At 41.0% G+C, this 21,391-nt stretch overlaps 1 long non-coding RNA gene across 1 annotated transcript in view; it reads right to left on the bottom strand.

The window, feature by feature from the left end:
- LOC133984141 (uncharacterized) overlaps positions 1-21,391 on the bottom strand; it is an 81,843-nt gene that overhangs the window by 39,355 nt on the left and 21,097 nt on the right. Inside the window, exon 2 of the long non-coding RNA XR_009925397.1 lies at positions 19,533-19,637. This is a non-coding gene — a long non-coding RNA (uncharacterized LOC133984141). The remainder of the gene's footprint in view (positions 1-19,532; positions 19,638-21,391) is intronic.

Genomic DNA, 21,391 nt, shown 5'->3' with positions numbered 1-21,391 from the left:
GGCCGGCTAACCAGCCTTCACCAGGCCGGCTGACAGCTGAAACTTACCGAACCAAAATAGTTTTCATGTCGGCGCCGCGGGAAGAAATCACTGTTTGTATTTCTAGATTGATTTTTATTTCCCACCATACTGAGTGAATCTGCCTGTAGTGAAACAGGTGAGCTCACAGACCAATCAGTGTAAACAGTGTAAACACATAAACAATGGGATATTTGTGTGATTTAAACAGCTGCTTGTGCAGATTATGCTTCATTAAATGTACCAGAAACAGACTTTAAGCTTAAAAAACAGAGTGCATGCATTTCTGTTCTGTGTCTCAATGAGTAATAGTGTTAAAACAATCCTGAGCTCAATATTGGCCAAAATAATCATGATTAAATAATTGAGCTGTAGAGCTAATCAGTGCTGCTGATTTGATTTGTTGAGATATTTCGTGTTATTTTAATGTTAAAACCTGCACCCTAGATGTGTTTGCATGTGTTAGTGCTGTTCTTACAAGCACATTGCTTTGGTTAAAATGCTTGTGTTGTTTTTATATGCATATTTAATTTTCTTACTCACAGCTTTGTTCATTTAACCCTTACATACTGTTCATGTTCAAGCATTTCAAAGTATCCCCTTGATAAAAAAAGTGTAACTTCAGAACCACAAATCATTCATGAGTCATTAATAAATTGCTGATTAACTTTTAAGGAAGCTTTCAGAGAGCAGAGAGTGTGTATTCTTTAGTTTTTACACTTTTTTGTTGATGGTCCAACGTTATATATAACACTGGAGAACATAAGGCTTCCAATAAATGATGATGATGATGATGATGATGAATGGTGAATAAACTGTATTTTTGAATAAATGAAAGCCGAACATATTATATATTCTGGGTCACATAAGAAGTCATCAAATTTCTGGCTAAAATTACATAGTTTTTTTTCCTTCTTTCAAATGTAAAAATGGGTCAAATTAGACCCTGAACAGTATGTAAAGGTTAAACCTGCTCTGAACACAGATGCAGGACACGGACACACAATCGGTGCTGTTCATTTGATTTGTTCATATATTTTGTGTCATTATAATGTCAACACCTGCACTGTTTTGCATATGCTTGTATTGTTCTTACATGCACAATCATTTAAGCCAAAACTAAAGAAACTTTGCATGAAAAACTAAATATTTCCAGGTGATTAAACGCTAATTAAAACATACTAATGAATACTTTACTCTATTTCTGTCATGCACTTTCCATTAAATCCCTTATATTCTGCATACTGCACCTTTAACAGCTGCCAGTTTTAAAGCAGTGCTGCATGTGTCAAAACAGAGTCTGGAAAATATTACCTGTTTATTATCTGGCAGCTGTACTGACGGGCCGATGTTTGTGGGATGAACCGGGGCGAGAGAGTAACTAAACAACAGGAAACGGTTGCATGCAAAAACGATGATTCTTCTCTCCTCTCTCTCTCTCTGTAGTTTATGTGTGATCGTGTGAATGCTGTCCACAAAAACCAAACACATTAAGACAGCAGACACGCCGGAGCTCCAGCTTTTTGATCGTCATTGTCTATTCTTTGGCTAAACAACAAGACTTTGAGGGGAAACGGGATGGTGAAACAACTGATGATGTGAGATGTTTGTGTTACTAAAGAGGGAAACTGAACTGATTCACTTTGTCATAGTTTGGATGGCTGTCAGTATGCTAGCATGCAAGCTGAGCAACAATACCTCAAATTACCATCAGTAGTATTTGTCAAGCGTTAAGTGGTGGTGGGGGGGGGGGGGACAGAAGGCACAGAAACTGGAGTTTGTTACGTTATGCGTAATAACAATAGCATGAGAGCCCTCGGTGTATTGCGGTCTACGCTGCTGAGACTGTGGCCACATATGATGCCGCCACAAGGAAAAATTCTCAGTGCCTGCTGGGGCCAAACCTTAAAAACTCTGCATGACCATCCATAAATCCTCCGCTCAGAAGAAAGAGTTCGCTTCTGGCTGTAGAGCTCCAGCACGGTTCGGTTCCATTACCATTTGAAAGAGGGAGGACATGAAGTGTTGTAGCAAGGGGAGGGAGGAGGAGGAGGGAGAAACGGGCAGAAGGGTGCATGGAGAGGAGGGAAGTGTGGCTGACTTGTTGAACTTGGCACATGGATGAGCTTCATTCGTCAACAGAGCGCTTGGAGCTACTTCCCTATTCAGGTTTTTGCCCTTGAGACGACGCTGCGCCTGGTCTGAGGTGGTATTATGCAGTTGGAGAGCATATCCGAAACCTGTGCAGGCAACTGAGGAGAGACAGTAACAAACCTTGGGGGGAAAAATAATCCTCCTGCTGCGTCAAACTCATAAAAACAACCTTCCCCGTGCTGCACTTTTACATACTTCTACCCAAACAGTAATAAGAGACAAACACCAATAAAATGGGAATTTTAAATTATTCCTTTATTGCTCTTTTTTGTCCGATTTTTCTGAATTATGCATACAACCTTTGGGCAGGAATAAAGTGGTGACTCATTTATGAGATTATGGGGTAGTAGCTTGCCAGGGATGTTAAAACTGGTAGCAGGGCCCTGAGGAATAAGCAGCAACAAACATATATAAGTGTAGTTAGGTTTTCCATTGTTTACGCTGTGTATTCCAGCATGTTGGATTTAAAACAATCACTGTGAGGTTAAAGCGCTGACGTTAAAGCTTTAGTTTGAGTGTTTACATCTATAGCAGGTCAACAGTGTTGAACTTGTGGGCCTTTTTTTAAACACAGTGTCCCAATTTTAGAACAATGTTCCTAAACATAGAGGCCGAGACGGAAACCAAAGAGTTTTTTATGGTCAGACAGTAGCATGTGCTTCACTCGTTGAGTTATTCACATGATCCCAATCAAACTGTTTCACTGCTAACGACCAGACCGGAGGAAAAAAGCCCCCAAAAACAAGCAATGCTGGCTTCAGTACAGGCTGTTTGAAGATATCACGTGTCTGTTGGAGATACCCTCTGTCCGAGGCTCAGACTTCAGATAAAACTCAAATCAAATAGAAACTATGATGAGTTACATTTTCGTGCTGTTAACCTTTCCAATTACTTTCTGGCCCCTAAGATTATGTGACTATGTGTAAAATGACCTAAAAAAGTGGATGTAAACACACTCCAATTAATGCTGAGCTTCACAGTTTTAACACTTGAGAAAAAAATGTGAAAAAAGGAAGGAACCCATGAGATGCAAAAATAATAAAAAACAAGTGAGAGAATTTAATACGCTCAATATGTGTGCATGGATGCAGGCCCTGAATGGCGTGAAGAGCACAGAAAAAAGGCTTGGATCAGCAGCTACTCTGGATCGTTTCAAGCTTGGCGTTTTTCCTTCTGCAGCATTGAGAGCTTTAACTCAAAGTCACTGTTTAATTTCAAGTTTTAATTCCAACATGCGAGTGAGTCCAGAGCCAACACAACAAAACTGGAAATATCGCCTCCAGTTTCTGTGCCTCCGCCAACCAGTCAAGCTGCAGTTTACATCCACGTCTGTCCGCACTCGTGTGATATTAGTGGAGACCGTGAAGGAATTTAATAAAGAGGTATTAAACCTATTTTCCTTGTGTGTGTTCCCGTGCTGGAACAATAAAGCCGATTCTGGTAGAACACAAAGTTGCAGCCACAACAGTAGACGAAGCTTCAGATGTGAGGTTACACACCCCAAGATTAATGTCAACAATTCAGCACCTGACCAAATGTGAAATATGGTCCCAATCTCTCCTCCTGTCTATGAGTTATGGGGCTTTGGAAAACACTCAGAAAAGTGTTTCTGCAGAAAATGATGATGTCACAGTGAAGCCGACCTTGCACCTTTTTTTAGATATAATCACTTTTGTATGAAACGTTGTCACAATTAGCATATTAATATTTGAATCACTGCCCAAAACGACCCGGATCTTTGACCGCCACAATCTGATCGGCTCATCCTTGAATCCAAAATGGACATTTGTGCCAAAATCTGAAGAAAGTCCCTCCATGCATTCCTGAGATATTGCTTTCACGAGAACGGGACAGACGGACAAAACAACAACATAATGCCTCCGCTCATGGCTGTGGCCGTCGCTCTCTGACTGCATGTACAGTACAAAGGTGGATTTATGATAAATGACAGTCCATTTGTGTCATTTGTACTCAATGACAGAATGAGTATCTACCTATGTTTCGGTATTTTGTTAACAGTATAACTTATAGAAGCAGGATGGAGGCTTCTGGCACAACTTCACCTACTTGCAAGTTGCACTTAGAAGGGGAGAAAGTCCAAAAACGTCAAAAAGGTCCAGCAAGACTTGTAGTATAAAACAACCTTATTAACAGACCAATTGGATGACCCTGATGAAGGCTCAAAGCCGAAACTCGTTGGTTTATTAATACATGTTTCTATAATATAAGTTTTGCTGGAGCTTTGACTTTTTTAACACTAAATCTTACCTGTAGTCCAGATACCAGCAGAGGAACAACACTGAGCCGTCGTTTCCAAATCAGCATCTATGATAATTGTGCCTGACATCAAGATTCTGCAGTTTTAAATACATTTCTTCACTCTTATGAAGCCAAAATGAGTCAAAAAAATAAAGTGTCCTTTAGAGAGAAGAGAAGCGGGGGAAAAAAAGGTGAACTCCCTCATGCTGCCATGTCTGTGTTGTTTTCTCAAGAACCAGTTTGTTTCCCCACCTTGGGGCAGGTGCTTTGCAGCCAAGCAGGTAGGTAATGAAACCTGTTTCTACCTGCTGGGTCGAAGTTGCTCCCTGCCAGCACGGTTTCCTCCCTTCTTCCCTCTTTAGCAGCGGTCCTACGTCTGTTTGGAGCCGGATGGAGCTTCTCACACACACACGCACGCTCGCGGACACATGCACGCGAAATCTCACACCAACAAGCCGGCGAACGTAGCCAAAGCTATTTCATGGAACGCTGAAGCACAAACACTGGGCACAGGAGGTGGAGTATATGCTGCAGAAAAGGCTGGTGATAACAGTTGGTCAGTCCGCAGCACAGAACATTTACTGAGCCTTTGGGTTACTACTACAGATTGGTAGCCATTATGCTAACGTTTAGGGATTAATTTCAATGCCAGAGAGAAATACAGAGTTTCTTCAGAAGGACAGAAAAGCCTTTTCTTTTTTTTTTCTTTTTTTTTCTTAAAGCAGCATTTTGACCACAAATGGGCCCCGAGATTTATTATCAGACTTAGCAGCTCTTTAAAACAAGACGAGCCGCTCTTCCTTTTCAACTGTACAGAAATAAAACAGTGATATGAGCCGGCTTTTTAAAGAGCCCCTGCAGACATGTTTTAAAGCATTAAAAAAAATCTTCTTTGACTTGTAATAATTTGTGTTTAATATGGTTTTCCCACCAAAAAAAGCTCAATTAATGAATTCTTAGAAGCACATTTACTCTCCGTCTCTCTCTCTTTGTCTCATTTAAAAAAATCCAGTATCTAAGAATATGCAAATAAGTTTTATTTCAAGAGTTTGACGACCGGTTACTGAAAAGTCCATTCACATATATGAAGTTTCCGCTTTATACTGGATCATAAATGCTCTTCCATGTTTTAATGTGAACACGAATGCCAAACTCTGCTCACTGAAGGTCAAATGTCTGAATAAAGCAACAACAAGGAATACTAGTTTTTGAGTTTTCAGGGCATAAATATTTTAGTAGTGCTCCTACACACACAAGGTGCCACTTCTATGAGCCGGTCTGTGACTGACAGCCGATAGATGTAGAGAAAGAAATACACGTTTTATCTTCGGAGGGAGGAGGGAAGAAAAAAAGCTGCAAGTGGATGCAAGGATTCCTCGAGAATGCAAAATGACTGGTGACACCTCCTCAGCTCAAAAAGGCCTGTGTGTGTGTGTGTGTGTGTGTGTGTGTGTGTGTGTGTGTGTGTGTGTGTGTGTGTGTGTGTGTGTGTGTGTGTGTGTGTGTGTGTGTGTGTGTGTGTGTGTGTGTGTGTGTGTGTGTGTGTGTGGACAACTTGATCTGAAAAAAAAACATGGCCGACAAGACAGCGTGAGTGTAATAGATTTGAAGTTCTCCACTTTGAGCTATAGAGAGTGTCAAATCGCCATGGAAACCGCGATAGCCGTCTGGCAGGTTTGAAACACTTTTACTGTTAGAGGGGCTTCAGCTACGGCGCTACGCCTCGAACACTTATGAAAAACCTTCAATTGCACGCCACTCTCTTTCTCTGATCATACTCTTTTTTTTTTTCTCCCTTTCCTTCGTCTTCTTCCTTCTTCTTCTTCTTCCCCCAGCTCAGTAAGGCAATCATCACAGCCCCGCGGTGCGAGAGCGTCTTAGCTATGGCAGATAAAGGCTGGGAGATTGTCAGTAATGACGGGTCCACCAGCGCTGAAACTTCCCAGAGCTGCTTGTTTCAGCAGTAATTACGATGAGGGGTTGGGGGGGGGGAGAATCGGAGGGGGGTTGGGAAGGGGGGGCTGGTGCACCGTGACTGGCTCTAAAAAGCTTACCAAGCCTTTTGCTTGTGATGCCATGTCAACTTTTTTACGCTAGGCAAGTCAGTCGGATAAGTGGGATGAGGACTTAAAAGCTAAACAAAATGTGTGAAACAAAGAGGTAAAAAAAAGAAGATGAGGCAAGCTCGCTGAGGAGTGACGTGGAGGCCGGGGCGGGAAAGGAGGGAGAAGAAGAAGGGAAGGGAGGAGGAGGAGGAGGAGGAGGAGGGAAAGAACTCTGAAGTATATGAATAGGGATGAGATTGGATCATTGGAGCTCAGTGTCATCCAATCATGGCTCTGTTGAAGGTGGAGAGTGAGGTGATAACACAGGTGAAAAGGAATACACAAGAGAGAGAGAGAACAAATAATGGAGGGGTGGAAGGATGACAGAATGATTAAAAATGACCACAAAAAGAAAGAAAAGGGCTGTTAAGTGTTTGTGCTCGTCTATATATCTGAAAAGGTTCTGCTGTGCCACAAAAGAAAAGAAAAATAAATAAATCTGTCATCTTGCTTCTCTGCAGCCGGGCCTCAGTAATCACCTCCTTCACCCTCCAAACATCTTCATCCCCCCCCCCCGGATCTCTGAGCCACACAGGTTCTTATGGAGGAGAACTCTTAACACCCCCCCCCCCCCCCCCCCCCCCCCCCTCCCCCTCCTCTCTCTTTCTCTCTATGGATCAGCCCCCGTCAAAAAAGGTGTGTGCTGATGTGTGGAGGAATTCAGAGGAGGATGTGTTTGAGCCCGCTCCGCTTCTTCATCTTGCAATTGGGCAGAAATTGGATAGTGAGTGCAGGGGGCCGGGGCCCGCAGAGAGAGGAGAGAAGGGGGGGGGGGGGGGGGGTGAAAGAAGATGAACTCATTTCAAGCACACCCACACATGCACTAACGTAGGGGTTTGAGATGGTCGATATTATGGAAAGTAGTGGGAGTTAAAGGGGCAAGGGGGGGGGGGGGGGGGGGGGGGGGGGGGGGGGTCTTGGGACAGTGGGAGATTTAGTGGATGTGTCCACCTGTGTCGGCTACCATAGAGAAGTCATCTATCACGGGTCAGTCACAGCGTGCACAGTTACCGAGGGCAGCCATGACAAAAGACCACTTTTTTTTTTTTATGTCCAACTGCTCCGGAGAAAGAAGGAAAAAAAAAAAAAAAAGGCATCAAGATAATTACATCCAATGCAGGAGCAGAAATGAGACAGTAGGTAGTTATTTATAGGTTTACATGGTTATAAATATACACTTTTACTGGAGTTAAAGACCCTCGAGACTCACAACGGATTTCCATATATTTAAATCTTGTTAATACAAGTTAATGGCGTGTTTCATTACGGCACCATGACAACAACTGTTTACATACCAGGCTGCACACACACACATACACACACAACCAAAGACACAGAATTAGTGATAAAACACTGAGTCAGTTAATCGATAGCGCTCGGTGATACTGCTTAGCAACCATTCACAATTCAAAATAAAAAGAAGTAAAAATGTCTTATGTATTTATTAGCAAGATAATTAACCAATAATAATAAAATATATGATTATGCATGTTTTAAAAAATGCACATTATTCATTATTCTACACCGCTATTGGCTATCAGCGAAGGAGAGACGGAACATCACATCAGTCTGATATCTGCAGACGTCTGTGAGCGAAGACGACAATTTGATTACATTTAATATGTCTAATTAAATCAATAGGAAAGTAATTTTCACTATTGGTTAAATGTTTAGGTCAAAGGTCACTAATAGGTGGCCTGCGGTCCGGATCTGGACCCAGACGCCATCCCATCCGGACCTGTGCATAATGAAATATTGAGGATTGTTAAATGTTGTCTGAGTGTTTCTATTTTAACGGGCGCAGTGTCTCCAGCTATTACGGTAATCAGCCAATCAAATCCATGCATTCGGACATGCAGAGAGACTCTTATTTGATATTCGGAAAGAATCTTCTTTTTTAATTCTCATTTTATTGATTTCATTATATATTTGAATCCCACAAGTTGAGTCTAAATACTAATAAATGAACTTTACTGTGTTTATCAGACAGTAGTAGGTACAATCTACCTACTAGACACAGATGATGATGTAACTACAATGCTACTTCAAGGACCTGAAAAAAAACACGGACATTATGATGCTCTGGACCTTCACTTGAGGAAACTTTTCTTAATTTGGACCTCAGTGAATTTTAACCCTCGTTTAAAGTCATTTAACATCAAACCTTTCTGGTTGCAGCTTTTTTTTTAAAGACGCCAACTTGTCCTCTCTGAGCTAATAATGAGCATTTTTCAAAAATCTCATATTTTAAATGAAATAAATCATAAATAATTGAGAATTTAATCTCACCCCTGTGCTGTTTGTCACTACTGTTAATATATTAACTTTTGATATGTCTCTTAACAAATGTAGCTGAATAAATCCATATAACAGGATTACCTGCAACAACCAGCACATTGACTCCTCATAAAGCAGAGGGCGTGAGTTTAAGCACCTTATAATTTGTCAGCGGCCACAATCTAAATAAACAAACTATTAAACCCAAGCTGATTTGCACATTTACATTCCAGCAAACAGCTTGCAATTACCCGTTTAGATGGCATACATTGTGCAATTAATACCGCCTTAATGCCCCCACCCTGGGAATTCGTAAACATCAATCATAAAGAAATCGAGGAGCTTCTTAGATAAACAGCCCAACGCTCTGCAGCAGTCGCAGCGTGATACTGGCAGTAAAAAGATAAAGCGAGCTAATGTGTTACAGCTCCAAAAATCAAACCACCTCCATTAAATCACTTTCAGAGTGGGAGGAATGGTGGTGGTGGGTGTGAAAACTACCTGAGTCTTTACAGCTAAATTATTCTGATGGACAGATGAAGAGGAAGAAATAATTAAAACTGTCTTCAACCTTCGTGTCGTCCTGCCGGGTCAAATTGACCCCGTCTGTTTTGACTGTTCCTTCGTTCCTTCCTTCCTTCCTTCTTTCCTTTCCTTCCTTCTCACTCCCTCCTATCCTTCGTTCCTTCCTTCTTTCCTCCGTCCTTCCTCCCTTCCTTATTTCCTCCCCCTACCTTCCTTCTTTCCTCCCTTTCTCTTTTCCTTCCTCCCTCCTACCTTCATTCCTTCCTTCCTTCCTCCCTTCCTTTCCTCCTTTCCTTCCTTCTTCCTCCCTTCCTTCCTTCCTTCCTCCCTTCCTTCTTTCCTCCCCCTACCTTCCTCCCTTCCTTCTTTCCTCCCTTCCTTCTTTCCTTTCCTCCTTTCCTTCCTTCTTCCTCCCTCCTTTCCTTCGTTCCTTCCTCCCTTCCTTCCTTCCTCCCTCCTTTCCTTCCTTCTTCCTTCCTTCCTTCCTCCTTTACTTCCTTCCTTCTGCCTCCCTTCTTCCTCCTTTCCTTCCTTCTTCCTCCCTTCTTTCCTTTCCTCCCGTGTTTCCTCCTTTCCTTCCTTCTCCCTCCCTTCCTTCTCCCTCCCTTCCTTCTCCCTCCCTTCCTTCCTTCTTTCCTTTCCTCCCGTGTTTCCTCCTTTCCTTCCTTCCTCCCTCCCTTCCTTCCTTGACTCGAGGACAACAGGAGGGTTAAAGAGAAAAAAGGTTGTTGTTGTTCACTGTGCCGCTGCCAATAAGACTAATCACACGAGTTCATCCACATGCAAACAGCTTCCGGTCAATAAACCACATTCAGCATCAACTGTGTCCATAAAGCATCGGCTGCATGGTCGATACGGTCGCTTCCTCAACGTCGTCCTGGACCGGAAACACTCAATAATCTCTTGTAGGGCAACTAACAACTTATCATCATGACTGACCGATCTGCCAATTATTCCATCCATTGATTATTTGGTCAATAAAAAGGTCCAAAAAAAAAAAAAGCTAAAAATGTTGTCATTGTTCCTTTAACCCCTCACATACTGTTCATATTCTTCACCCTCACAGTATGTTCTGGTTCAGTTTTGACCCGGTCTAAGAATCAATAGTGGATCTGACTGATCAATAAATGTGATTAAGAGAGCAGAGAGAGTGTATTTTTTAGCTTTTAAACCACTAAACATCTCCTATCACATGATATCATGTCCTATTTTACCTAAGACATGAAAATATAACATAGCAATAATGATGGAAATGTTATTTTATTGGTAGTTTCGAGTCTCTTTAGTCATTCCATCTCATAGTTACCATGGTAACTAGAATGCAGCTGTCACTCAAAACTAACTGTAGGTTGTTTTTAGTCATTTTTATGTCTCTTTAGTTAATTTGAGTCTCTTTTCAGTCATTTTTGTCTTTTTTAAATATTTATAAGGTTTCTTTAGTCAATTTGAGTCTCTTTTAGTCTTTTTTATGTCTCTTTTTTGTATTTTTAAGGTTTCTTTATTCAATTTGTGTCTGTTTTTAGTCATTTTTATGTCCCTTTTGTCAATTTGAGTCTCTTTTTTACTAATTTTTATGTCTCTTTTTTGTATTTTTAAGGTTTTTTTTTGTCAATTTGTGTCTCTTTTAGTCATTTTTATGTCTCTTTTTGGTGGTTAAATGTTATTTTATATGTAAAGACATTTGTGGCATGTAAGGGTTAAAAGCAGCGTAAAAAATGACTCAAAACAAATCATCAAAATTCCTGACAATCCATTCATGGTTGACATTTCTTTATAAATCTGTGATTCTTCTTTTTTTCTAATCTGTTTCACGAACAGTCGATTGTGCTTTTGTGTGTTTGGAAGTTAACTTTCCCAAAAAGTGACAACAGGACTGAACTATTGGATTAAATGACTCATACTTGCATCATTTGTACGTCTGCTGCCATGGACTGATGAGTCGAGCAATTGTAATGTGCTGAAATCAATGTGTGATTAATTGATTAGCTTTTTCTTCACTTTCTATCATTGAATTGATTTCAAAGATCTGACTCACTGTGATGGGAATTTCTCACACTTAACTAAACTAATAATTCATTCAAAAAAACAACAACTAGAAACTAATGAAAATCATAATTAGTTGCAGTCTCAACTCCAATAAAGACTTTAAAAAGAAGAAGAGAATGAGAAAGCACATCAAAGTCCGTTGCTATGACGACGCTTAAAGGGAAGTTTTGTAACTTTTGTTTACCAGCCGTTGGTCACCGAGCGGTTTTAATTAACCATAAAAACAAACGATGAAGTTAACTTTTTTTTCCCTCTACGGTTCAGACTCCAGTAAACAAACTGAGACTCTATAATTGCACCCGGAGCTCACCGATATCATCTGAAATCCATTTTAAGTAAGCGGTACTAATGACATAAGTTGAATTGGAATAAGATAAAAACTCCATCGCAGCTGCTACTAAGGAAGCCATAGTTAATGACATAATCCTCCTTGTTGAGTTAAAGCTAACTAACCTTTACGGCGGGTTACCCCAGGGCGGAGATTTAAATGGCTTATTGACATCTTGCGCTTAAATGGTAGAGTGTGTGTATGTATGTGTGTGTGTGTGTGTATATGTGCATGTATGTATGTGTGTGTGTGTGTGTGTGTGTGTGTGTGTGTGTGTGTATATGTGCATGTATGTGTGTGTGTGTGTGTGTGTATATGTGCATGTATGTGTGTGTGTGTGTGTGTGTGTGTGTGTGTGTGTATATGTGCATGTATGTGTGTGTGTACATGTATGTATGTGTGTGTGTGTACATGTATGTATGTGTGTGTGTGTATGTGTGTGTGTACATGTATGTATGTGTGTGTGTGTGTGTATGTGTGCATGTATGTGTGTGTATGTGTGTGTGTGTGTGTATATGTGCATGTATGTGTGTGTGTGTGTATATGTGCATGTATGTGTGTGTGTCTGTGTGTGTGTGTGTGTGTGTGTGTGTGTGTGTGTGTGTGTGTGTGTGTGTACATTAATGTCTGTCTGAGTCACGTATCGACTGCACACTTTACGAACATCAAAAAAAGAGGAATCATGTATAATCCTCAACCCCTCCCGAGTCCCCTTAATGTAATTCCACAGATATACGTACACATGATGAGCGAGGTGAACATTAGCAATCACGCTTCACTGTGATAAAAGACCTTAAACGAGCGAACCTTTTGAATTGTTAAAGCCATTAAGACACTTGATGGGCTGCATTCAACGGGCCAAACCCAATAAAAGAGGACAAAAGGGGGTCAATAGGCTCTTTAGAAAAGCATATGGACAACCACTTCATTTAGAAAACAAAACCTTTGACTTTGCATTTAAAGTCCTTTTTTTTAAATGGAAGATAATAAAAAAGCAGGATGTTATTAGAGAAAGGGTGCAGAGAAAGAAAGAAGAATGTTAAGTATATTAAATTAAGAAAAAGTGTCGGATGGAACATTAAATCAGAGCACAGCGTCTGCTTTAATTTATTTTTTAAATGCAAATGATGTTCCCAATCCACTCGCCAGTGCCAGAACATGTGAAGGGCTTTTATACAAGGCGCTCCAGCACAGTCAACTACACGCCGTCCGTTATTATGCAAAAGAAGAAGAATAATAATAATAATCATCATCATGAGAGAATTTTTTCCTTCATCTGGCATAAACTGGGCTCTAATCTCGCTGGCTGTTATCTGACAGTTTAACAGGATCAACATTCGGGGAAATTTTCATCAAATTAGAGAAATTCATGGCAGGAAGAAACAACAACAATTGGACCAAAAAAAAATACTGGATGGAAACTTTCTGGCTGCATCTCTAAGAAGAAGAAGAAGAAGAAGAAGAAGAAGAAGAAGAAGGAGAAAAAAACAAAAGAGCCCAAAATCTGAGGCATCCAGACATCCTGTGAATCCAATTGAATGAGATTGAATTGATGAGACCTTGATAAGATTATTCCCAGACAAAAAGGATAAGGTCGAGAGGAGAGAGGGTTCAACAATCTACTGATCTCATTCACAGTGAATTAACTTTCTGAACAATGGAAGAATTTGTCTGATTAATTTTGGGGTAATCGACCCCCTTCTTTGCACTATGAATTATGACATGAGGCAAAGTCTCTGATTCAAGGTTATAGACGACGTAACGCAACACACTGCAGACCTGTTGGTGTTTAAGCAGCACAGATGAGACACAGAAGGTATGTGTCATGCTTCAATGTCACCGAGCGTCTTGAAGCAGTTTATAGTTTATAGACATTTTTGTCTTTATGTATCAGCTACGCGTCCAATATTCAATATGTGTCACATCTTTTCTACAGGTGTGTTTGCTTATGTGCTGTATTGATTTTAACTAATTAAACTAAACAGAAGCAAAGCAATGAAAGCTCCACACACACACACACACACCATCACCACCTTCAGATGTCCACAGACGACCGTCCGTGTCCTCGTCTTTCCCCCAAATCAACAAAGCCCCCTTTTTCCCTTCAGACCACATATTTCTCAGTGTCACCTCAGGAGCGCCACGCGAGAAAAGAAGCTGAGGCGAACCCCCTTTGCGCTCTTTTTTTTTGCATGCGCGGGACCTCATTTTCTCTCCCACCTCTTCAAGTCCCCTGTATCCCTGTAGCTTTGAAGTCCGGGCCAGCGAAGGGCTTTGAAAAAGCCGGCAATCTCCCCACCATGACCAGGCGGAGGATTAGCCAAGCCCTGCAGGACAGAGTGGAAAGAGGACGGAAAGAGGGCTGGAGGAGGAGTGAGCGCCATTTCCACGAGGGGCTATGTGTGTGTGTGTGTGTGTGTGTGTGTGTGTGTGTGTGTGTGTGTGTGTGTGTGTGTGTGTGTGTGTGTGTGCGAGCGGCTCTCCCTCCGGCCGGAGCTGTGGGGGATTAACAAGCTACTAAGAAAGCAGAGAACAGAACTCCAGCCCCCTTTTTTCATGAGTTCCACAGAAACCAATTTATAACCGAGAACTGAGGGAGGCCGCTAATTCTCCCCATAACCGCCTCCTACTTCAACTCCAAATCTTTGTTGTGTCACTCACAAAAAAAATGTGAGAATGGCAAAACATTTTCTGGATGGCCGAGTCCAACCAACCAAGCCTTCATCCACACACACACACACACAAAGAAAAGGGTTACACAATTATCGATTACGGGAACTTCATTGACTCAAAAGTAACATTTCAATTTCCACAGAGCGGGAGGAAATTGAGCAGTTAAGCTCCTAATCTGAGCATCAGACTTGATACGATCAGTCACGGGGGGGGGGGGGGGGGGGGGATGGAGGGAGGGGGCGTTGGGAAAGGGGGGAGTCACCCTGGAAAGTTTGTTTTCCCTTGTGAGCCAAAACAAGAGAGATTATTCCCTCTTTTATCCATTCTGAGCTTCCAATATTTGCCGAGACTTTGAGCTGTAAATATTTCATAAATGTTCTGCTCTCAATACATTTTCAAGGCGTGCATGTGCGATGGCTCCCCGCCCAAAACATATTATAAAAAGGAGAATATAACGTGCGTATCAAGCGTGCGCTGTCTAAATGTGTCAGTGGAATAGCTAATGCATTAAAAATGAAATAAAAAAACCTGTAATATTTAAAGGAAACAGGCGAGGAGAGGAGCAGGTATCTGCTTTTACGAAGAATAAATGAATTCAACGATATTGTCAACCAATCACCAGCTGTGGTGTATATGGTGCAACGATGCTGGCGGCTCTCATTGAAGTGCAAATGAGTCAAAGAGCTCCAGCATCTCAGGATACCTCTCCGCCATCAATAAGCAATAGCAACTTAGCTTTAGCAGTCAGAGGCAGAGAACAATAGGACTTGATTCCAAAACAGACAGATCCATACGCTGCTGCTTCCCCATCAGTGCTTTTCAAGTAATGGGGTCTTTTGTCTTATCTGTGACTGAAGGGAGCTTGAGGACTTTGCCCTTCATCCCTTTGTTGTTACAGAGTCTCTTGTGGAAATGGAAGATTGGCCCGTAGGCGTGGGTGTGCGAGGAAGAGCCAGGCGACCGTGCGAGCGCATCAGACTCGAGCAGTCTTAATAAAGCTTCCCTCTATCCACCCCAGAGATCTCCTCACCCCAATTATACGGCTGACACCTCTACCCTCCTCCGCCTCCTCTCGTTTCTCACAGCCGCCCCACCTCGGCAGCCTAGTTCCCAGCTCTGATCACGGCTCTCCCTTTTTTGCTGTGCTCAAAAGCCCTCGAAGGGGCTGAGGAATATCAGGCTGCGGGTGGCGTTGGCTTCACAGTCTGCTGCCTGGATTGCTGCAGGAAGGCATCTGTTCTAGTATTGACAAAAGATCACTACTGTTCAGCCGTGTGAGCGTGTTCACTTCAACAAGTTACACACACAAAAAAAAAGAAAGAAAGTCTGACTTCATCTGACGATCCATCTGCCTGAGTCATTTCTTTAGCTATACACTTTAAAATCCTCATATTTGTAGGAATTCACATCTTTGCATGTAACCTGTCAGATGAATCCAGCCCACTAAATACATATAACACCCACAGCAGGGTGCAAACCTGCAGGAGCACGCCTTAAAACGTCTCTGGAGATCAGGTCTGACAGCTCTTCGCCAATTTCCATCGAATCAAAGTCAGTAAATGTAAGTTGGCATTGTTCATTTCCATTGAACCCTTCAGCAGGTGAGAATGACAGTTGAAACAGTTTGTGAGTAATTGACTGATTACTGTTGTTTAGATGATCGTATGAAACAGAAATGTTAAATATGAATATTAGCTGCTTTTCTTTGTCCTCTGTGATAGTTAAATATATATAATTGGGCTTTGGTTTGTTGGTCGAACAAAAAGAGCAACTTGAACATGTTAATCTTAGCTTTTTAATGGCCATTTTTCACTTTTTTATGAGATTCATTCTAATTAATTAATCAAGAAAAGGATTAACTGATGAGAAAATGAATAATAAATTGACATTTTTCTCACCGGGGCTTCAACTGAACTCAACTCTCACAGAGACAATGTCACTTTTTTTCTTCAGAAGTATTTTGAATCTTCCCGTTTTATCACTTATTCTATTTGATGAAATCTTCAATCTCATTTAAAACATGTCTTTTTTTCTAATGTTTAAAAAAAGGTGCCAAACAAAATCCACTTACCTTGCCTAAAGAACAAGGTTGACTACGGCAGCAGATAAAGACGAGGTTTCTCTGTGTATAAGGAGACGGCTTCTGACATGTGATAGTAACCAGTTCTTCATGCTTGGAGAGCCGCACATAACATAATGAAGCAAAGATGAATCACGAGCTCCGATGATGTTTATATTCAGCTGAATTTCCCCTCATGTTCCGTTAACTGGTACTGCATTAATACCACAAAAGGTAAACTTTGGAAACCAGCTCAGATAAATAAATCATTGTGAGAGCAGCCAGAGTAATTTGACCCGTCTACAACACCAAATCCTCCAAACTTTGCAGGATGATAGTCGACCGGAACATTTTTCCAATTAGTAAAAGCTTTGTGAGTCCATTAATCTGTTGTTTACAAGCTATGGTTCGCTTGCAATCAAATGGTGTGAACCAAAACAAACCAAATTAGAACATGCCAGAAAAGAATAAAAAGGTTAAACTTCTCTTTGTGAGGTACCGACCGAAGACAATTAACTATATGCGTGATCACACACTCGAATGCAACACAACAATAACCAGGAGCACAACAAGACGTTTATCATCATAACAGCTCAAGAAGAAACACAAAGCTGCCACTGCTGCTGCCGCTCTCTGTCGTCACTTGATTTTGTTGTTTTTTTTTAAAGATTTTTTTTTGCTGGTTTTACCTTCGGATGCTATCAAGGTTACAGCAGGCCTGCATCTGGCCAGCCATCTGTTACCAGGCTTCCCATGAGGCGTCCTGTCATCGCCGCTCCTTGGCCCTGTCCTCTACTGTCCACATTCAAACTCGTGGGGGGAAATGCCCCTCCAGACACAACAGCTTCTCCGTGATGCTACAGGTCTATGATGCTTTTTATCTGCACTTCTTTTCCCCTCTTCTTATAAAAGCGACAACCTCACAAGGACCTCAACCCAGTGTGTGTGTGTGTGTGTGTGTGTGTGTGTGTATATGCCTGCCTATAGTATGCAGTGACACACCAATCAATCAATATTATAATTAGAGGTAGGGCTGGGCAATTAATCGACAAATGATCGAAACCGACATTTAGAAACTCTAATCGACTTAATCTTGCTCATGTCAATTAATGGTGGTGTTCACTGTTGCCATGACAGCAAAGGTTGCATATCTTTAATGATCATTTTAACCCAAACCGTGATCTTTACATAGTTCTGATCAAGTAAACTAGACATTAACCACAGCGTCACACCTTAAAACAGCATTATTTACACTCCCTAAAGGAGGAAAAGATGGAAGGAAGTAAGGAAGGAAGGAAGGAAGGAATGAAAGGCGGATGGAAGGAAGGAAGAAAAGACAGGAAAGAGAGAAAGAAAGAAAGAAAGAAAGAAAGAAAAAGAAAGAAAGGATAGAAGGAAGGAAGGAAGGAAGGGAGAAAGGAAGGAAGGAGGAAAATATGGAAGGAAGGAAGAAGGTGAAAAGAAGATGGGAAGACAGGAAAGAAAGAAAAAAAGGACAGATTGAAGGAAGGAAGGAAGAGAAGACAGGAAAGAAAGAAAGAAAGAAAGAAAGAAAGAAAGAAAGAAAGAAAAGAAAGAAAGAAAGGACAGATTGAAGGAAGGAAGGACGAGAAGACAGGAAAGACAGATGGAAGGAAGGAAGAAAAGAAAGAGGACGAATGGAAGGAAGAAAGGTAGGAAGGGAAGATGGAATGAAGAAAGAAAGAAAGAAAGGACAGATGGAAGGAAGAAAGGGAGGAAGGGAAAGATGGAAGGAAAAGAAGACAGGAAGGAAAGTGGGCCGGATTGGACTCCTCAGAGGGCCGGTTCTGGCCCGCGGGCCTCATGTTTGACCTACCAGCCTTAAAACATCATTATTTTCAACAAACTGTGAAAATACATAACTGTTCATAAAGGGAGGAGATAATCGTTCATTCATCAGAATCGAGGTTAAAGTTCAATTAATCATGATTTAGATTTTTGCCATAATCGCCCAGCCCTAATTAGAGGTATGCCTTTTTTTTAGGATAGATGTAGTTTATATATAACAAATACACAGTGAATAGATGTAGCAGTAGTAGGAAAATAATCATGATATTCAACAAAAATACAAACTATCAGGAACACAGATTAAAAGAATTATAATTTATAACCAATAACTAAAAAACAGAGCTGCACAGTAACCAAATTTACAATTTTATAATGCAGTTTTATGCAAATATTTACATCACAGACGTATTATCCTAGTAGTATAGATGTATGTTATACTCATCATTGCTTAGCTCTACACTACAGAGCTCAGTAATCTAAGATTCATAATACAATCATGAGCTAAACTGAAAACTGAAACTGAAAAGTTTTGTTGAAATCTTCGTCTTCTTTCCAAAAAAAAAAAAAAAAAATCTAATTTATTTATAAAACTCGACTAATCTGCTTCATTAGGACTGTGTGGACTGGCTCTGTTCAGGTTAAGCCAGAAAACAACCCCAACAACTGTCACCAGATTCTCGTCCAAAACGCTGCCAAACTCCCCAACTGGTACACGGAAAATGTGTGACATCACCTCTTTTTTTTTTTCTCTCGACGGAGCCCCTCGCCAACTTCTAACCAGCGAGAAGAGCTCAAGACAAACACTCGGATATAGAGAGATGTCGCATGTGAAATAACCAAAAAACGGTTCCAGCTTTGGCAGAGTGTGTTCGTGTGGGACATCGTTGCACGTAGTTAAAAAAAAAACATGATAATCCTCAGACTTGGCAATGCAGCCCTAATGTATCAGATGACCTTTTTGTCCATGGATTGACCAAAACTCTTCACAAAAATATGCCAAATTTTTAAAAACCCAATCCTTGACATTTGATTAAAAAGAAGTAGATGATATTCAATTTAAAAAGCAGCTTCGGTAGCATCTTTTAATTAAGAGTTCTCTGTAGATTTCTCCTGAAACTAGACCCTTTACTCTGTCACATTACATCCAACTCAATCTCAGAAAGCTCAGAGAATCCAAGCCTCCCCCTTCCCCCTCCCCCACAAATCAAATCTCCTCCAAACTTTTAATTACACACAGGATCCACTTTAGAAAAAAAAGAAGACAGCTTTTGTACCGTACCTTCGCTTCCAAAACAGTCTGACTGCAACGATCCGAGCGAGCAGGTAAGAGTAGCAGGTCGGTTGCTTGGCTGGTTCAGACAGCAGCTGTCATCTGTGTGTGTTTCTGTGAAGGGGGGGAAATTAAGAGATCACTATAACATCTGTGTACGTCTGAGACATAATGCAGGAAAGCTGGCAGTGATGCAGCGTGAGCATCTATGAGCAGTCAGAGCAATCGTGTTGGATTTTTTTTTTTTTTTTCTTTCCCCCTTCAAAAGAAACTGGAAAAGTCCAAACTGGGAGTAACAGTGACAGACTATTAAATGCTGGATATATACGATTCACTTTCATCAGGGGGAAAAATGTCAGAATGTAACATAAAAATGTGAAAGCAGAGTTAGTTTCAAAACCCTCTCGAGGGAGGAAGATAATGATTGGGTTGGAGAGGTTTGCCTTGACAACAGGTTGATTTAGTAATAAGTGAACAAAATCTTTTGACAAATCCCGCAGCTCAAACTAGCCAAATCTGATGATGATGGCATCTCAGCACACAATCTGCTGAGGCAATCTGCTCCCCGGGAAACATCTTCACCTCGCCAGTGAACAACACTCAACAGAGCCTCCATATGATATTACAACAAACAAGCTATCTTGCTAGCTGATACAGAATAATACAGTTATAGTTTTTTTTTAATAATTAACAACATCACTGAGCTTGATGAGCAATTTTCTCCACTTTGGAAGAAGGAGACTCGTGGATGTATAGTAAATGTATTCAATTTCCTGCTCCATACAGACACTTCTGATTAGTTTTCAATTGAACATCGAGCATGAAAAAGCCAGAGGTTTAAATCTCATGCATAACCTCAGGAGGTGTGCAAAATTCAAATTGTGAATAAAATCATCATGCATACATATTTGTGCTTTCTTGTATCTTTTTAGAAAGTCATTGACCTGGTAGAGCCTTCAGTTAACCCTTGCATACTGTTCAGAGCTGTAAAAACACCCATTACACATTTCTGTGACCCACAGTATACAAAAATGGAAATAAAATGCATAATTTTTTAAATGTTGTGCAGCTGATACACATTTCTTTATATGCAAATGTACAAAATTTACCTGAGTTTATTCAAAAAAACTGTTAAAATCACCTTTGAAAACATGTTGTAATCGTCATATTCTATAAAATGTTCTCCTGGACCACAAAATAGTGATTGTGAATGTAATTTATTAAAGATTGAAGGGGAATTTATGAATGTGAATTGGTGTAGAGACTAATTATGAGTCGGAATATGAACAGTATGTGAGGGTTGCTAACTCTCTGTGCAGCTGATCAATAATTGAAGACGTGATCGTTGGCGGTCGTCGTGCAGTGAGCTGGTTTTTTTAGAGATGCTGTGAGAAGTATAATGACCTAGTTGGATCTTGACCAGTACAAAAAGACTAAATTTTAACAAATGGTGATGATGAAGGTTTTGACCTGAAGCCCGGCACATTTCAAGCAGCGGAGAAGCCCGGGGAAGACTTGCAGAGGCAGCATCGACTGGATTAGCGAAGCACACCAGCTGGCAGCCACATGCTGATGATGGTTCAGTTGAGGTTAAGTCAAAGCCAGCTCGCCAGCTTATTTCTCTCTTCCTGAACTCTAAAAGTTCTTTATCAATCACGAAACTTGATGCCATTTGGTCACGTTGTCATTATATCTTATGTAAGTGGTGCAGGAGTGTTGATCACTATGAATTTGTGCGTAGAAACTCTTAATATAGATCAGCTCTGAACTTACTGGACTGGCCTGGGAAACAACCCAAAACCATCAAAAAAGTAAAAGATAGATAAGGGACTTGTTTGCATTGGAATTCCAGTACAGGAACAATAGAC

This window comes from Scomber scombrus, chromosome 7 (assembly GCF_963691925.1).
Source record: "Scomber scombrus chromosome 7, fScoSco1.1, whole genome shotgun sequence".
Lineage (NCBI taxonomy): Eukaryota > Metazoa > Chordata > Actinopteri > Scombriformes > Scombridae > Scomber > Scomber scombrus.
The sequence above is the reverse complement of the archived record's forward strand: the minus strand, read 5'-3'. Positions and strand labels throughout refer to the sequence as shown.